At 42.1% G+C, this 16,121-nt stretch overlaps 1 protein-coding gene and 1 long non-coding RNA gene across 3 annotated transcripts in view; one reads left to right on the top strand and one right to left on the bottom strand.

Moving 5' to 3' along the window:
* The window catches only part of Ifrd1 (interferon related developmental regulator 1), a 47,193-nt gene that overhangs the window by 5,091 nt on the left and 25,981 nt on the right, over positions 1-16,121 (top strand). The window lies entirely within an intron of this gene.
* The window catches only part of LOC110324216, a 6,417-nt gene continuing 6,020 nt past the window's right edge, over positions 15,725-16,121 (bottom strand). Inside the window, exon 3 of the long non-coding RNA XR_002380677.1 lies at positions 15,725-15,881. This is a non-coding gene — a long non-coding RNA (uncharacterized LOC110324216). The remainder of the gene's footprint in view (positions 15,882-16,121) is intronic.

Raw genomic sequence — 16,121 nt, 5'->3', positions numbered from 1 at the left:
CTCCCAGCCTCCAGATTAGGTTCACTGGTGAGCCTTCCAATTCTGGATTGTAGTTCATTTCAAATATAGTCAAGTTGACAACCAGGAATAGCCACTACACTGTCATAGAGTCATACCTGCAGAGAGAGTATTCTGAGCCTTGGGATGAAGAATATAATTCTAAAACGTCTGTGAGAGTGGGGAATACACCAATTTGGAGGGTTTTAGAAGTGGAGTGGTTACCAGGTCTCAGGTCCTAATGGTAAGGATGAAGAAAGGAAATGAGTTTGAGAGATGCTTAGGAAATAAAAAGACCTAATGGCTAAAGAGAAAAAAGGAGATCAATCAAGGCCCTACCACCATTCTTCAGTTCAGCCTCACTCCCGGGCTCTGACCTGGGGCCAGCCTGTGAGGGCAACAGCCTTGGAGGCTTTGCTCTTAGTGCTGGGTCTAATCAGTGCTGTCTCATCAACTGGCTTTGAAATCAAGGAGACACACCTCCAGGTGAGTCAGATCTCCAAGATCAACGGAGTTACCTGAGGAGGGAGGCAAGGCTCACCCTGAGAGCAGGCGGCACTGCCTGTAAGTAGAGTGGGTGCTTGACAGTGACTAAACAAGAATGATTTACTAAGTGAACCCAGCGCCCAGCCTACCGGGTGAGATGCATCCTTTTCTCACCCCTCACTCCCCTCCCACACCCCGTTCTGGCTTCCTTCTTAACTCAGGAGAAAAATCCTCCTTCCTTCTGTTGCTTTTGTCCAGCATGTTGCCAACAGTAATGAGAAGAGTCACAGTGACTGACCCATGAGGTGGCTCTCTGAGACGGTTGAGACTTAATGGCGAGCCTCCTGCATGAGCCTTTTCAAAGGCTCTGGAGGAGAAATGGCCCTGAAATTTTTGTCTTCTAAAAATCTATATATATATATATATATATATATATATTTTTTTTTTTTCTCTGAAAGAGGTCCCAACCCTGTTTCAGCTGGTATTAGCTGCAGACACAAAACCTGAATCCACTCGTGCCAAATCCACTCCCAGCTCTTCCGTTATCAGCACCTGACCCCCCATACAGCTGCAGTTCTGTCAGCCCCGGCGGACTCAGCCCCTTTGTCACCGTGCCAGTGGCTTTTATCAACTTGACCATCGAACCTTGGAGTTTCCCTTTGCGTCCTTTCTCTAAAATTAATTTCCCAGCAGGTGCTTATTGTTTCAGAAAACTAACCTTGACCTGGTGGTTAAAGCCCTTTGAGACCTCTCTGCAGTAGAGTGCTTCTATGTGACTGTTTTGTGAACTCTCTTGATTGCTGGTCATTTTCCGTGGACCCTCCAGCCGTCAGTCAGCAGTGACTGCTCTCTCTAGTCTCCTTCCCACAGAATCCATCTGACACTGGACAAACATCACCCTTAACCATGGCATGTGACCGCACTTCAGAATTCTGTTTATTGATGCTGAATCAAAGGCATCTAATATTTTAGAATATAAGCCTTTGGAAATTCATTATTCAGGAGTCCCAGTATCTGGAATATAGCCTGTTGTCATCTGCAGTCACAGGGCTGGTCTGACCCATTCCCTCATCATTGTTGTTAGCGACATTGTTACCTGATAAATTACTTCTGAGGGTTCTTCTCTTATCTGAGCAGCTGCTCCGCCATGTATGAGAAATCTAATTTCACTTTCTAAGCTTTTTCTCCTCATAAGACCCCATCTGCTTCGATAGATTCTCATTCAGATACACTAAGACGGTTCTCGTCGCATCAATTTATTATCTCAGTAATCTCAATAAACGTCTCACTCTCACAGTGGTTTTATTTAGGGCTGAGGCAGGCCTAGCATCGCTCTGAAGAAGAACGTCCTGTTCAGCCTTGTGTTACAAAAGCTGGAGCCCTCTTCAGCTGTGTGTTGATAGTCCTTCAGTTTTATATTGAGCAGGTACTATCACGGGGAAAGTTCTAGAGAAGTAAAATAAAGTTGTTAGGATGTGTTTCCCTCAGAGGATACTTCTGAGTGCCGCGGTAAAGGCCCCTACCAGATTTTTCTTGGGGTTCTTCTTCACACTTCCATGCCTGTAACATGTCGCTGGGTAGAGATCAGAGGCAAAGTGAGGCTTGTGATACCAGCCAACCCGCATGAAAGAAAAAGTCATTTCCAACCAGATGTGCTATCGCATGTCACCCATATGACACCAGCAACTGGGAATTGGAGGCAGGAGGATCAAACATTCAGCAACATCCTCAACTGTGTAAATGGTTCAAGGCCAGCTCAGGCTACATGAGACCCGATTTCATAGCAAAAAGTCCAGACACAAAAAACGTCATTTCCGAAGGGAAAGCAAAATGAATTTTGTCCTTAGCGGTGCTGAACAGTTGCAGCAGTGTGTGTGTGTGTGTGTGTGTGTGTGTGTGTGTGTGTGTGAACATTTCTCTTTTGAGAAAATACTGTTTTTTCCAAGCTTTAATCCCTTCTCTATGTCAGGTCTTTTGGTGTCTGTGTGGCTTTGGGGATGCGTGCTGCTGTGTGTTAGTGGCTAGAATAAGGTCCAAAGAAAAGCTTGGCGGAGCCTGGGGTAGGTGGGTAGGAGATAGTGTGGGTGCCTGCTAAGGTTCCAGTGAGCGTAAACCCCCAAGCTTGGGGTGAGGGGTGGACCTTATTTTCAGAAGCATGCAGGAAGGAGAACTTAGTGGGGACACCAAACTTCCTTTCAGTCACACATAGCATGAAGTCTCCTTTACAAGAACTACAGAGACTAGCAAAATTACATACTGTTAATATTATTAATTATAAATCTAAATTATATTCTGGTCAGTCCAGAATTTGCACTAATGAGCCCCAGGCACAAACAAGGCAATTCATGCTTAGCCACTTTTCGTCCTCTGTTTGTTCTTTCTTTCTTTCTTTCTTTCTTTCTTTCTTTCTTTCTTTCTTTCTTTCTTTCTTCCTTTCTTCCTTCCTTCCTTCCTTCCTTCCTTCCTTCCTTCCTTTTTCTTTCTTTCTTTCTTTCTTTCTTTCTTTCTTTCTTTCTTTCTTTCTTTCTTTCTTTCTTTCTTGTCTCTGTTCTATTGGTGGTTAGCTAGGTGAAAGGGGACAAAGAAGGTACTTTACGTAAAAGGAACTAGAAGGATTTCAAAGACACACAGACCTTTTTGCAGTGGGTCTTACCTCTTACCTCCCCTCCTCCGAGCAGCCCTTGCTGCTTGCACAACACAGTGCCTGACTAAGGTTTCCCCGGGTCTAGGCAAAGTGTTCCAAGCAGTCAGTGCTACTGAGGGGCAATCAGTTTCCTCCACTGATAACCTATGGAGAGGTTTCCCAACCTTAAGCAGTCAGCCGTAAACACATGTACATACTGGTAACAGGACTCAGTAGGTTGCGTTCACACGCATGTGTGTGTGTGCGTGAGTGTGTATGATGTTAGGTTCAAAGGAATCTCCACTTCCTCAAACTCCAAAGGGCAGTTCAAAGAGCTCATCCTGGACTATAGGAGGATCTCCGGTTGGCTCTGAGGAAAGCCAGCGTTCCTCAGGAACTTGTGAAACCAGGTTTTCATCCACCCAAAGGAATCATTTTCCTAGCTCTGGCAGAAAGGACATATGGCTACCTGTGGTGCCTACTGGCATACCAGAGCTCATGCTGGCCTCCAGGCTACCTCAGTATCACAAGAACCATGCTAGCATCCTGCCTTTCTCCCCTCCTCCCTTCCCCTAAGCTCCTTCTAGCTCACAGGGCTTCCTTCCTAACAGCTACTCAGTCTCCTGACAACCTGCCACTCTGTGTGTGTGTGTGAGTGTGTGTGTGTGTGTGTGTGTGTGTGTACCTGTCTGCCTGTCTCTCTATTACACTTGCACCTCTCACTGTTTTTTCTATTTTCTACCCCTTGCTATTTTCCCCTCTCTTGAACACAGTCCTGGCTATCTTCTGACCAGGTTCAGAGTATTTCTTTCTCCATCTGCTCTGGACTCTTCCAGACACCTCTTTCTCATATCTCCAATAAAAAATTCTTCCCCTTAACCATACCATGGAGTGATCATGTCATCAGTTTATCAGTTTATCCACACACACACACACACACACACACACACACACACATAACAACAATAATCATAGAAGTCATAAATTTGACTCAGGGCAGTGATGGGAACGCGGGGAGGAGTTGGAAGGTAGGGCGCTGGAAATAATATAACAAAACAGTCATGTATGAGATTCTCCAAAAATTAAAGATTTTTCCAGCGTCTGGCTTTTATACAAGTCATCACTCAACTCTTCAGCTAATTGATACAGCTGCTCCTCAGAGACCAGTGAAGGAGGAAGGACCATTGCTCAGAACCCCATCAGCTCAGTGTTTGACGTCGTGAATCCTTAAGGTAGATGGAACTTTGTTAACTTCATCTTTCCTTTCTCCCACTGTCTTTTCTCATCATCCCTTTTCCTGCCCGCCTGCGTCTTCCTTTCCGGTGTCCTTGATCCTAAGACATTTCCTGCTCACCATTTTTCAAGCTGCGTTGTTATTTTAACCACCAGTGCCCTCTGTTTGGCCTCCTTACCTTGGTTGCCCTGTGTCTTCCCTCCTTCCTGGTGTTGTAACGATGGGAGGGAAGTATCCAGGGCACTAGGCAACTCCCTTGCCCTGACCTCCATAACCTGTTTGCTTTTATTTATTGCATTTTATTTTTAGAACTGATACAGAAAAAACAAAATCATACACACCCATGAGGTGTATTGGGATGTTTCCATATGTGCATATTTTGTGAAATGTTTGAAACCAGAGGAAACTGACCAGTTTCTTCATGTGATATATTTCTGTACCATCTGCATTTATAACCAAAGAGGACTGTTCACTATGCCTCAGTGGAAGAACCAGAAAAATCACAGCTCTGGAAGTAATCTCTGAAACAGAGAACAGAAAGAGGCACTGTATATGCTGCCTACTCATTGTGATCTTTTGGGAATCTTGTTTATGTGAAAACGCCAGTCATCTGAGGCTGCGAACCTCATACAGCAGCATCCCCATGTTCCGTGACACTGATGCTTGTGCTCACAAGTATTTTATCTACTCGGGAGCCTCCTCTACGCTAAGTACTCCATAAATACTTAGCAAACCAACAAGTGACTCTTGCTGCCTGTAATAGTAGCGCTGGAAGCATGAGCACAGTTGAATACCAGAAGATGTTAGTCATCAGGACAGCCACTAGTCGTGTCCTCTGTCGCCTTCTGTAATTATAGAAGAACAAATGCCATGAGGCTTTCAACATTCTACTTTACATCCTTTTGTTACAAAATTGGATTGCTGGGGAGGGTAGTGCTCTTTCAGAGGCACCAAGTTCAGTTCCTAGCACCCACACCTAACAAATGCACGTAACTCCAGGGAATCTGATGCTGGTGTTCTCCTGGGCACCCGCACTTGTGTGCATAGAGACCTACACAGAGACACACGCATACCATAATTTAAAAAAAGAAAAGTTTTAAATCAGTGTTGTGGTTCTAGGGGGATAGTCAGTTGGGTTTGCCATGTGAACGTGAGACCCCGAATTCAGTGCTCACTGGACAGTGTGGTGGTGTGTGCCTGTAATCCCAGCGCCAGGGAGACAGAGGCAGGCAGATCCCTGGGACTTGCTAGCCAACCAGTCTAGCCTAATTGTCAACCTCCAGGTTTCAGTGAGAATCCCAGTCTCAATAATGCAAGATGAATGGTTCCTGACGATATTAGAGGCTGACTCCTGAACTACACACACACACACACACACACACACACACACACACACACACACACACACACATAGAGACACGCACATGCATGCATGCACATAAACACACACACACACACTTGTTATATACTAAAAATTATAACTCTAACTGGTTATCTTTTTTTTTAATCTTTTAATTATTTTGACAATGCTGTAAGGGTTTCTGTTTTGATTTATTCAACAGTTATGCGACAGGCTGTGTTAGATGCTAACATCGCAATAGTGAACCAGACAGACAAGACACCATCCTCATGGCCCTTAGAAACTGAGCCTTAGAGGAAGTATCTCAAGTTAGGATTCCAAAATGTATGTTTCTGCTGTAAAACAGTAACAGTTGTTTCTAAGGAGCCTTCATCTTGCCAAGCTTTTCTGTCAGGGCTCATTTTAAACCCTTACACAAGTCCTATGCATTTGGCATTATTATCACCCATTTATGAATAAGTAAATCAAACCACGAGGGGTTAAATAACTCCGCCAAGATCACAGAACTAGTTACTGGGAAAGCTAAGATCTGTATGCTGGTCAGCTTAGCTGCAGGCTCCATGTTGCTTCCTCTTGATTGCCGCTCCCTGGAACAGTAACTAGGACAAACCATCCACAGGCCTCTTGCCATAGGAACTTACATCCAGCGAACAAGAAAAACCTAACAAAGTACTGGATAGAATAGCTTGAAGCTGCCCAGAGAGAATGAACAATCTGGGGGGTCAAGAGGAGATTTAATGTGAGAAGTCCTTGAAAACCGAGGCCAAGGGGAAGGGCTTTATTGACTAGATCTACAGGGTATTGCTTACAGGCAGAAAATGACCTGTTTTCCAGTGGAAACACAATGGATGGAAATTAAGACTATTTTACTCCTTAATCTTTCTTACTGTTGTTATTGTTTTGTTCAATAAATACCTTCGTTATATAAAATTTATTGAGTGGGAGAATGGGTATCACACTATGATGAGTTTTAATTTCAGAGATGTTAAATTGCTTAAGCATATATGTAAGAGAAATCTGTTTTGCTCTGTTCCAAGTTTAATTAATGAAAATATTAGTTAGATTATAGTCTTATGTTCATTGACTATAGTCTTATAGTTCAAGAAACTATAATATCACTGTAAATTATTTAAGTTAAAACTTAAAGTATGATCTAGAATAAAATAGCTTAAACACTTAACTGCACAATATTTTTTATCATAAATTCAGTGACTTCATATACCATCTAAATTTCATTTGGGGGTTGTCTTGGTCAGTGTTCTATTGCTGTGAAGAGATACTGTAACCACAGTAACTATTATAAAATAAAGTATTTAATTAAGGCTTGCTTACAATTTCATGTGGGAGAGGGGCAGTAGGCAGGCAGACACGGTACTTAGAATTAACTAAGAGATCTACATCCAGACCCACAGGTAGTAGGAAGAGTCAGACACTGGGATGGACTTGGGGTTTTGAAACCTCCTAGCTGCACCCCCTCGGTGACACACTTCTTCAACAATTATTCTATACCCCCTAATCCCTCTCAAGTAGGGCCAACTCCCTGATGATCGAGCATTCAAATATACAAGCCTATGTAGGTCATTCTCAGTCAAACCACCACAGGGGTATTTTGTACCTAGCTTACACACACCTACTATGTTACAGAATGGTTGAAAAATAACCGAAATAACTTATGAAAAATCAAAACCTAACACTATGCATATAGCTAGAGATGGAAATGGTCAGTCATAATTTGACCCTGACCTGAGTCTCTATTACTGACATAATGCATATGGGTTGAGAATCCCCAAGCCCCAAATCCCAAATCCTTGGATTCTGGAACAATATATCTTTTAGTTTGTTCAAGCAGTGTCTGTACAAATAGTTCCAAATCTGAAAACCCTGAAATTCCGTATCTGAAATATTTCTGTCCCAAGCGTTTTGGATGGTGGATGGATGGAGAGCCTGCATCATACCATGGCAGTCTTTCTTTTTGATTCATCCTGTTTTATTTAATAGCTTCTGAGGAGTTTACACATGCCACCTTGACCTGGCTCCTTTGAGATGCTGTTTTGTTCATCACAAGATGCACTTGCTACTCTGGGTTAATGGTGGACACACAAATACCTTATTGGCAATAATTCACTTGGTGTTTTAGTGAGTGTAAGTAGAAGCATTGCCTCTCCACAAAGCTTCCTCAAAATCACACCCCACAGGTAACCTCCAGCAGGCCCACAGCACCTCTGAAAGCTTCAGAGTTCCCATAGAGACCATCACTATCAGAACCTCCAGGGCTTCTCCTTACAGAAAGTGAGGATTTCCAGGGCAGTGAGTCGTTATAGGCAGAGAGAGCTGGATATGGTTCCCTCATTAAACCAGCCAACGTTCCTCTGTGCAACATGGGTCTGACAACATGGTTACCATCATTAGCCAGAGGCCGTCTGCAGTTTCACAGTTTATGTCATGAAGCTGTCATGTTAAGCATCTATTTCCTCTGGCTGAATATCATCTTTAAGGAACAATGCTTTATTGGAAAGTTCACTGAACACAAACCGAGTTGGAATTTACCAATCCAAAACTGAGGCAGAAGTGTGTGTGTGTGTGTGTGTGTGTGTGTTGAAAATGGGAGCATTTTATCAAAGAGGATGTTTTAATGGTTTTAATGGTGGCTAAAAGCTTAATGTAACACATACAGTATGTGATCACCAAGGCACACGACCAAGTATTTTGCTTTACTATTCAAAGCAACACGAAAGATTTGTATGTTGAGAATATTCACTATTGATACTAAATGGATGACAGAATTTTTACCTTATGCAGTGATAACTGAAAAATAGTTATTAACATTTTATTCATTGATCAAATAATTTCTGAATGGCTTGTCTGTGCTCATCACTGGAGTGGGTGGTTGAGATGAAGCTGCATAAGGCAGGACACTGGTACCCTATGTTCAGTTATAGGTAACCAGTGCTTCATAGAAGATGCAAACTGAAGGAAGGAGGGAGAAGTGTGTTCTAGCTAAAAAGTAGCCATGGACATACTGTTGTCTCCTGCATGGTAGTATAATAACAGCAAAGTGTTCTGTAGGCTTAGATTTTTCAAAACATACGTTTAACAAGGGTTCTCAAATCCTTCCATCCCAATTCTAGCCCACTGTCCAGAAAGGTGGGGGAGAAAAGATGGTAAATAGGTCAAGGGGATGTGGCTATTTAGAAGTAGTTCTTTTGGGCTGGTGAGATGGCTCAGTGGGTAAGAGCACCCAACTGCTCTTCCAAAGGTGCAGAGTTCAAATCCCAGCAACCACATGGTGGCTCATAACCATCCTTAACAAGATCTGCCTCCCTCTTCTGGGGCATTTGAGGACAGCTACAGTGTACTTACATATAATAAATAAATAAATCTAAAAAAAAAAAGTAGTTCTTTTTTATAAATATTTATTTATTTTATATGTGAATACACTGTCACTGTCTTCAGACACACCAGAAGAGGGCATCAGACCCCATTACAGATGGTTGTGAGGTACAATGTTGTTGCTGGGAATTGAACTCAGGACCTCTGGAAGAGCAGTCAGTGCTCTTAACTGCTAAGCCATCTCTCCAGTCCTTAGAAGTAGTTCTTTGGGGGTGATTCCAATCTCTGGTTGTCAGAACACCAGCAGTCCAGTTCAGTAGTGTCTGGATACCAAAGATAAATCAGCAGCAGGGGCACAAACCAGCAGAAACAGCCAGACCTCCACTGAATCAGCAAAAGTCAGAGGGAGCAACTGGGACGCCAGGAGTTCTCTGCCATGCCTCTCTCAACAAAGTGAAGACCAGCAAAGACTCCAGATCAATGAAGTGTTGCAAGGCTAGATATGCAGACACTCCATCACTGTCCATTGAGTCCTATTTATAGTCTTTCCAAACATCACGTGTCCTCTCACGGGTCTTGTGTAAGTAAAATATCACCTGAGTCTGCATCACATGACATAACCAGAAACTTCCACTTCAGTGTTCCTTATATAGTATGCATTTTTAGACTCGGCGACTGTCTTAATTGGTGTTTTATAGCATTTAATTGAGGGCTTACTTAACAGTTTCAGAGGTTTAGTTCTTTTTTTTTTTTTTTCCAATTTTTATTAGGTATTTACTTTATTTACATTTTAAATGTTATCCCCAAAGTCCCCTATACTTCCCCCCCCTCCCCTACCCACCCACTCCCACTTCTTGGCCCTGGCCTTCCCCTCTATGAAGCATATAAAGTTTGCAAGACCAAGGGGCCTCTCTTCCCAATGATGGCTGACTAGGCCATCTTCTGCTACATATGCAGCTAGAGACACGAGCTGGGGGTACTGGTTAGTTCATATTGTTGTTCCACCTGTAGGGTTGCAGCCCCCTTCAGCTCCTTGGGTTATTTCTCTAGCTCCTCCATTGGGGGTGGTTTAGTCCTTTCTTAATCACGGCAGGAAGTATGGTGCTGGAGAGGTAGCTGGGAGTTCTATATCCGGGTCCAAAGGAAGCAGGAAGAGAGCCCCTGGGCTTGGCTTGGGCCTTTGTAAACCTCAAAAGGCCATGCCCAGTAACACACTTCCTCCAACAAAGCCACACCTATCCCCAACAGGACCACATCTTTTAATCCCTCTCCAGTAGTGCAACTCCCAGTGATGAGATAACTAATCATTCAAATATGTGAGTCTATGGAGGCCGTCTTAATCAGCTACCATAATAGCTACAGATAAAAGGGCCAAGAAGGACTTTAAAGGAAAAAAAATTGATTGGGGTCTGTCTTATAAAGTGATAACCTTGATTTTTGTCAACTTGATACAAATTAGAGTCACTGGGAAGAGGAAATCTTAATCGAGGAACTGTATTCTTCAGATTTGCCTGTGGGCATGTCTGTGAGGGGTTTTTTGGTTTTGTTTTTTGTCTGTGTTTTGTTTGTTTTTTTGTTTTGTTTTGATTAATGGTTGAATTTAAGGGGTCCAGCCCAATGAGGGCAGTGGCAACTCTAGATAGGTGGTCTTGGGCTGTATATAAAAGCAAATTGAGCAAGCCATAGGGATCATGTGGTCAGTGTCCTCCATGGTCTCTGCGTTAGTTCCTGCCTCCTGCACTTGACATTCCCATGATGATCAACTGCAACCTGCAAGCCAAATAAGTCTTTTCCTCCCCAAGTAACTTTTGGTCACAGCAGTGGAGAAGCAAACTAGAACAAATGCTCACTAGGTTTGGAGAAGAGCCCTGGAAAGACCCTCCTTGTTCAAAACAATGTCTGCTTGGGGAACTTCACGTGATCTTGCTTAGCTGGAGTATAGGAAAGCAGGAAGATGAGTAGGTGCATAAAAGCCAGAATTCAGTAGCTTTGTCAATTATGCTAAAGAGTGTTTTACCCTGTAGGTGTCTTATTACTCTATAGATGCCTTAGTCAGTGTTCTGTTGCTGTGAAGAGACACCATGACTTATAAAGAAAATATTTAACCCTGCAGTAGTGACGCACGCCTTTAATCCCAGCACTTGGGAGGCAGAGGCAGGCAGATTTCTGAATTTGAGGTTAGACTGGTCTACAGAGTGAGTTCCAGGACAGCCAGGGCTACACAGAGAAACCATGTCTTGAAAAAAAAAAAAGGGGGGGTGGGGGAGAAAATATTTAATTGGGGCTTGCTTACAGTTTCAGAAGTTTAGTACAGTATCATCGTGGAAGCATGACAGCACTCTGGCAGACATGGTGCTGGAGATCTGCCAGTTCTACATCCAGATCAGTAAACAAGAGAGAGAGAGAGAGAGAGAGAGAGAGAGAGAGAGAAAGAGACAGAGACAGAGACAGAGACAGAGACAGAGACAGACAGGGAGAGAACCTGACTTGAACATTTCAAACCTCAAAGCCCACCCTCAGTAGCATACTTCATTCAACAAGGCCACACCTACTTCAGCAAGGCTATAGCTCCTAATAGTGTGACTCCCTGTCAACCAAACATTCAAATCCATGAGCCAATGGAGACCATTCCTATTCAAACTACCACAACATGGGTAAGAAGCCAGTGAAGAATTAGCAACCAAGTAGTAAGCCAATCATTCAATGAAAAAATATATGGAGTGTAAAGGATAAATAAATCTTATAAGATTCAGTACAAAGAACTCCAAAGCAAGTAAACCAAAATAAACTAGTAACATTTTCCAGTGGTTGAATTTAGGAAATTGGTGCAATATAAGTAAATATTGGAATATGGGTTTTGGAATTTGTGATTAGTATCAAAACTAAAAATTCTGTTATGTCATATCTGAAGAATTTCAAACTGTTAGTTGTTTGTATTTCAATAATGTCAAAATGCAACTATCGACTCCACCTTAAATGAGGCCACATATAAAAAAAAAGTGAATAATATCACAAAAAAGAAAGCAGTGTAGCTGGTGAAGCATAAATACTACTTTATTTATAAAAACAAGCATGTAGGCAGGTATTTTCATTTATGTGGTGTGAAATGGTATTGTAAAACTCTTTACACTTTTGGAGATGGACGAGAGTGGATTAAGGTAAGGATGTCGGACATGGGAGGACAAGGGTAAGAAGATATCGCCATGAGCATTTAAGGAAACCATAAAAGTATAGAAGTTGCTGACTCACTAGAGTTACTTGATCAGCCTAAGGCTTCTTAACTGCATTTTGAGAAGCAGAACCAGGAGACAAAGGAAAAGTGGTTTGGATAGATACATAAGTGGAAATAACTGCGGCCAGAAGAGACTTCCTGCATCCCCATAACACAGAATAAGCTATGAAAATAAAGAGAACAAAGAAACAGCCTTCAAAGAGAGAACAGCCACACCCTTGTTAGACAACTATGGGTGGGAGAGTGGCTTTCACTTCACTTTCTCAGTGTTTGGGCTATAGACAAGGTACCATTACTTACCTACCCTGGCAGTCCGATTTAGAAGGAAACAAAGCCATTCATGAATCATGAGCAAAGTTAGCCATCTGGGGATACCACTGAGAAAACTAGGTTTCTCCTATTGGAAGATGTTTCAGTCAAGAAAAAAAAGATTGCCAATTAGCAACAACAAACAATAAGGAGGAGTCTTCTTAAGGTCAAGAAAAGAAAGGAAAACTGTTAATGAGGAATGCTAAGGATAGAGAAAAAAAAGAAGGCAGGGAAAAAGTTCCTTAACAACAGTCATGCATGATAACAGAGGGTGTGGAGGGAAGGAAACGCTCCAAATAGAGAGTTTTAACAGGGTGTCCTTGGACAGAAGTCTGTGGAGGCGGCAGACAGTGGGCAGTAGCCCTGTGTTGGTACATTCTACGTCCAAAACAGCAGATGACAGGAGTGAGGAATTCAAAGACATTTTCTTTCTTGAAACATATGGGGCTTTTAAGGGAGGTAAAGGAAGAGTTGCGTGATTATTTTTACTCCACTCATTGCTGTAGACATTGAGAATGCTAGACACTGCCAAATGTTATCATCATTTAAAGGAGATGGTTAGATAGAACAGAATTGGTTAGGATGCTTTCAGCCCCAAGCCATAGGCATTAAGTAACACTGAAAAATATTTGGTTAAATATTTGAAGTATTTACTACTCATGTGCCAGTTAAGTGACTATAGAACCTCACCTAGGTTCTTTTGCTGTTGTCTTTTGACATTTTGTGTTAGATTTGCTTGTGACAATACTCAGAGAAAGACAACGACTATCTTTTTCTTGATGACAATTACTTTCCCCTAAGTAGCTTATTCTTAACACTAATAAACCATTGGCTAGAATTGTGTTGTGTATCCAAGATTAACCAATCAGGAATTAGTATGAGGGATTGGTCATGGGATCAGTCATACCCCAACTCCTGGGAAGCACTTGACTCCCTAAGGGAAGTTGGCTATCTGAAGAACATTAGAATTCTGAGAATGAAAATGGAGGTAATGTGGATCTGGGGTGAGCAATCATCAGTATCTTCCCAGCCCACTATGGGCAGCACCATTCCCTTGGCAGGTGGTCCTGGATTGTTTTAAGTAAGCTGAAGGCTAACTAAGAATGAGCCTGTGAGTGAGCCAGCGAACAGCATTCTTCCATGGTTTCTGTTTCAAGTTCCTATTTAAGTTCCTGCTTTGACTATTCCAAAGAGGGGCTGTAACCTGTAAGCTGAAATAAAATTTCCTCCCCTAAGTAGCTTTTGGTCAATGCTTTATCACAGCAACACAAAACAAAACAAAACAAAAAACAACTAAAACTAAATGCTTCAGTGTGACAAATACAATAGTTTTATTTCATGTAAGTTTTCAGTATCTTTAGAATTCTTTTAACTGGATTCCTTCACAATAAATATTGTTAAAGTTCAAATTTGGCAGCTCACTCATTTTCTTTGCCAAACTGCCTCCAAGTTACTGCCAATCTGTTCCTACTTCCTACTGCCTTTCAGCTGAGAGTAAAGACAGGCTTTGTAAATCATACCTGAGGGTCACTAGACAGCTTATGGGTGACAAGATCAAGAAAAACGGGAATGCTTAAAACAAACAAACAAACAAAAAAACACTGGCTTCCATTCTGGCTTTATAGTAAAGACATGACCTGACTTCAGCATGAAGAAAGAGCTTTAGCTCAAAGGTGTTCTCTGACTTTTTCAGCAAAGTTACGTGTACTCTGACAGCTCTGCCACCTGGAAGAGGAAAACACAGGTATCTCGGGTCTTCCCTTAGGTCCGTCTCTCTACAACCCTGTCTCAATCCTCTTCCCCTGCAAACTTGCATTTGTGTTCTTCCATGTTTGCAGTAGGCAGAGGACAGCCCCTCTTCTCAAATGAGAGGGATTCTTTTTTTTCTTTTTTTTAAAGATTTATTTATTTATTATAAGTACACTGTAGCTGTCTTCAGACACACCAGAAGAGGGCGTCAGATCTCATGACGGATGGTTGTGAGCCACCATGTGGTTTCTGGGATTTGAACTCAGGACCTTTGGAAGAGCAATCAGTGCTCTTACCCACAGAGCCATCTCGCCAGCCCCATGAGAGGGATTCTAATTCTGCATCTGATTTACAGACAGAGAAAATCAGCTTCCACTAAAGACTTACCAGGAGAGTCGCCAGACTAACTGATAGATAAGGCTTCTGAGTCTCCATCCGTCTAGATTCCAAATCTGTAGCCACCAATGAGGTTTGAAGGGATGCTGCTGCTGGCCTCCTTGCTGACTCAGATTAGTCTTGGAAGTAAACTTGGGGCCTTGGTAAATCCTCTTATCAACTCTTAACCAAAAGATCTTCCTTTGTTTGCCAAAGTCTACAATTCTCCCATCAGAGTATCATTTTTTTTCTTTAGTTTGAAACACAGATTAGCCCATCAGCATAGAGAGTCCTAGGCAAGTAACAAAGCCTTTGATGATCTCATTGTTTTATGACAATAGAGTGACAACAACGGAGCAGGGCTTACTGACAAGGAGACGGAGGCACTCAGGGCTAAGGTGACCTGCTCAGAACACACTGGATCTCTAGTGTAGATATAAATCTTCTTTGGTTTTGTCCTGAGAATCGGTGGTGGTAGCTTGTCAGGAGAGAAGAGTACTGAGAGGGAAGGCCAGTCATGAGTGCCTCATGTTGTATATTCTTTGTACGACATGGGGCCTAGTACCTAGGTCCCTTCATCTCTTTCATCTTAAGTTCTAACACAGTACTGAATCTTTGGTTTGGTTTGGTTTTTCAAGACAAGAGTTTCTCTTATTATTTCTGGCTGACCTCTTGAAACTCACTATGTAGACCAGGCTGGCCCTAAACTCAGAGATCTACTTGCCTCTGCCTCCTGAGTGCTAAGATTATAGGAGTGAACCAACACTGCCTGGCTACAGCTATGGTACTAGATTGTAACTGTGTTATGAAAGTATTTCCTGGGTGAGGAATTTGAAGTAGATCAACTCTCAAGTCTTTTTCAACTTCAGTTTTCTCATGGCTTAGCCAGTGATTAGTGGTACATACCACATAGGTCATTCTGGAGAAGAGAGATGACTACAGGAAGTGGGATGGGGAGCTCAGGAAAGAAGTTGGTTTTCATTATGTTTAGTATGAAGCATCAAAAATTAGCCAAATTAAAAAAATCTAATGACATTCTTTAATTGTTAAAGAATAATTTCCATGTGTCCTGTTACCATGGAAAAGCTTTTCCAATATGAGGTCATGGGTATTCATTTGTTGTACAGTACTAATGGGACATAGTACTCTTCAAACACAGTCTCCCTGTTTATTGACAATACTGCAACTGTGTGAGAGAAACATTCTTGTATTAGGGGAGACTTGAACATTACTCTTATTTAAGTCTTTTGTTGGAAATTTTATTAGAGAAAGTTTGCAACTTCAAAACTAAAATCATACTCAAGGTCTCCTATGCTATATTAAGAATAAATTTGACATCATGTCCATTCTTAAGCTAAACAGGAATCTCTTATTTATTAGCACACTGCATTATCACCATTCTTGGCAATGAGACAGAAATTGCAAA

This window comes from Mus pahari, chromosome 7 (assembly GCF_900095145.1).
Source record: "Mus pahari chromosome 7, PAHARI_EIJ_v1.1, whole genome shotgun sequence".
NCBI lineage: Eukaryota > Metazoa > Chordata > Mammalia > Rodentia > Muridae > Mus > Mus pahari.
The sequence above is the reverse complement of the archived record's forward strand: the minus strand, read 5'-3'. Positions and strand labels throughout refer to the sequence as shown.